The 3,239-nt window shown below is 47.9% G+C and overlaps 1 long non-coding RNA gene across 1 annotated transcript in view; it reads right to left on the bottom strand.

The window, feature by feature from the left end:
• LOC111817884 overlaps positions 1–3,239 on the bottom strand; it is a 29,849-nt gene that overhangs the window by 4,013 nt on the left and 22,597 nt on the right. Inside the window, exon 4 of the long non-coding RNA XR_002821984.1 lies at positions 1,245–1,366. This is a non-coding gene — a long non-coding RNA (uncharacterized LOC111817884). The remainder of the gene's footprint in view (positions 1–1,244; positions 1,367–3,239) is intronic.

Raw genomic sequence — 3,239 nt, 5'->3', positions numbered from 1 at the left:
AAAAAAAAAAAAAAAAAAAAAAGAAAAAAAAAGCCAGGCACACTCAAGAGGCTGAAGCAGGACTACTGCCAAGAGATCCAGGCCAATCTGGGTTGCATAGTGAGTTCAAGGGCAGCTTTGACTACAGAGAGGCACTATCTTAAAAACCAACAAACACAATCTAAAAGCAATAAGCTGGGCATGGTGGCACATACCTGTAATCCCAGTGCTCTGGGAAGCTGAGGCACGAGGATCATGAATTTGAGCTTAACCTGTTCCATTTAGTGAGACCCTGTCTCAAAATTAAAGGAAGCGGGGTGGGGGGAGCTGTGATTGTAGCTCAGTGCAGAGGCACTGGGTTCAATCCCTGGCACCACTGATGAGACAAAACAACAAGAACACCTGTATTCTTCCTGGCTGGATTCTGCCTTTCTATGATAAGTGCATGCAGTAGTGGAGGAGGGGTGGAAATTATTTGTATGCCTGGCTGATGCATAATAGGTGCAGAGTGATGATTTGGTGTCTGTTGAATGAATGTTGGCCTCATAAAAGCAGTTGCAAAAGGGTGTTTCCATAGGTGCAGAGTGCAGAGTTGTGGGAAGATGTGGGAAGTTGTGGGATCTTCAAAAATGACATCTATTTGGACACTGTAGCCCGCTAGTGATACACAGTGAGACTAACCTCAGCTAGCATCAGAGAGGCAGGAAATTGGTAAAGCTAGGAAAGTGCCAAAGTACGGCTTTATTCTAAGGGTCCTGTACTGCTTCCCTGGCCTTTCACAATTAGCTGCTTCAACTAACTCAACTTGGTAGGGTTTTATCCTGTGGCCTCTGGGTAAATACTGCCCTTTCACTACCCAAGAGGGATAGTGAGGCCTCTTGCAACAGAGAAAGCCTCAGGATATTGCAGGCACCTTATCTTCCAATGGAAAACAACTTCAGTTTTAGAGGTACAGCGGCACACACCTGTAATCCTGCCTACTATGGAGGCTGAGGCAGGAGGATCCCAAGTTCAAAGCCAATTTGGCCAACTTAGCAAGGCTTTCTCTCAAATTAGAAAGGGGGGGGGTCTGGGAATGGGGCTCAGTGCAATCCCCAGTTCTGCAAAAATCAAAACCAGAACACCTTTATGTTTTATCTGTTTTTGCCTAGCTAGCCCAAGTGAAAAAGCAAATGAGAGTTTTTGAAGATCACATCCTTAGTTTCATTGACTCTAGCAATAAGAATTCCAAAGATGTGGAGTCTGGATGACTCAGTAGCACTCACCCTGGCCTGGACCTGCTTCCCTGTGACTCAGAGCTCTTCCTGTAAGAAATTCTCATGGTGAACTGAGTCAGGCCTCTGAGATCCAGAGGGTTCACCAGCTGAGGGACGTTCAATGCCAGGATCTGAAAGAGAAGGAAGGAGAAAAAGTGAAGGGAGTTGGGTTCTGTCTGCCTTTTTTCTGTTGTTGTTGGTTTTGGCAATAATTCGCAAGGCTGTGGCACATGCTTGGCAAGGGCTCCACTAATTAGACCTCCCCATTGTTTTTCAAATTTTATTTTAAAACAAGGTCTTGTTAAGTTCCCCAGGCTGGGCTTAAACATGTGGTCCTCCCATTTGAGCCTCCCAAGTAGCTGGGATTACAAATGTGTACCACCATGCCTGGCTCCTGAAGTTTTGAGTGTGTGTGTGTGTTTAATTTTCCAGTAGGTCATGATGGTATATAGCCATAACCCCATACCACCAATGTCTGGTAGATTTGGGGATCCATAAACATACTATGTCTGTTATTTTAAATCTTCACATAGGAGGCTGTACAGCAAGGTAGAATGCTGGTCTTCTATGAATGAGGCCCTGAGTTTGATGCGCAGGCACTCAAAAGAAAGGAAGGAAGCGCCTGCAAGCAGGTACAGGGGCCGGGGGTTTGATCTCCGGGCCTGCTGTTCCCAGTCTCCAGCAATTGAGACTGGACTGGTAGTGCACGCCTTAATCCCAGCTCTTGGGAGGCTGTAAACAGGTGGATCATGAGTCCAATCTAGTAGTGGGACCCTGAACACCCTGTAGACCCTTCCCTAAAAAATACAAAAAAAAAAAAAAAAAGGAAGGAAGGAAGGAAGGGGGGCAAACAGATACATTAATAAAGTAAAAAGAAACCATGGAATTTAATTTTAATACTGGATTTTAATCCATACAAAAGATTTATTATCATTCCAATCTCAGGTCCTTGAGCGGATGAGACATATTCGAGGCCAGCCTGGGCAATTTAATGAGAATCTATTTCTTTTTTTCCCTTGGGGTTTTGAGGTTCTCATTGCATAGTCCATGCTGGGCTTGAACTCAGTTGTATAGTTTAGGCTGGCCTCGAGCTCTCGGCAATCCTGCCTCAGCTTCCTGAGCGTGAGATGATAGTAGTGTCGTCCTGCCCTCCATGCCCTGCTGGGAGACCTTATTTTAAAATGAATAAATGAAAGTGGCTGGACATGTAGTTCAGTTCTCTCTCTCTCTCTCTAAAATTTCAAAATGTAGTCTATCATAAACAGTTAGGAGGTAACTTTTTACATTCATTTTTTTACCCGATGCCTGACGTTGGCAGCACCTTACAGTATCTGACATGATGTATCTGACACCGAAAGCGCTCAGTTTGGCCCTCCGCACTCAGGCTCAGGTAAGCAGTGACCACACCCGAAGACAACCACAGAGCCCTCTGGAGACCGAGAGTGGTGGGGGAAGACAGCATGAAGGAGCCAGGGGAGACACCTCCGGAATGGGGTTGAGCTCATGTTGCAGGCTGAGGTCCCAGGGAGCCTGACGTCATCACCTTTCCTTCCTTCACGTCCGCTCGTGACAGATGGAGGCTGGCGCTCGCTGCCAGGTCCCCTGATCCTCTCTAGTCACTCCCCAGCGCCACGGCCTGGTCCATCTCGCAACTCGCGCAGCCTCACAGGCAGCCTTACTGACTAGGCCCTTCCTGTCACTCAACTTCATACTCCCGCCTTCCTTGAGCTGTATTAACCACCGCTTCCTTTGGTTTCCACAGAGACGCCTGGGGGCTGGGCAAAGAAGCCGGAGGAGCCGAAACTCCCTTTTGATTGGTGGTTGGTCAAGCCCCTTCTTTTAGTCACTCCTCCCTTGCTCCGCCTCTCACTGGATCCTGCAAGGTGATTGGTCAGTCCTGTGGCGCGAGCCACTAGTCTTTGGTCATGCCCGCCCTTTCAGGCGGGGCAGAGGGTGGGTGCCTCTAGTGCTAATTGGTCAGCGGGGCGCGCGGAGCTGGGAGGG

Source organism: Octodon degus, unplaced genomic scaffold, assembly GCF_000260255.1.
Source record: "Octodon degus isolate 3935 unplaced genomic scaffold, OctDeg1.0 scaffold00073, whole genome shotgun sequence".
NCBI lineage: Eukaryota > Metazoa > Chordata > Mammalia > Rodentia > Octodontidae > Octodon > Octodon degus.
This window is presented reverse-complemented; position numbering and strand designations above follow the sequence as displayed.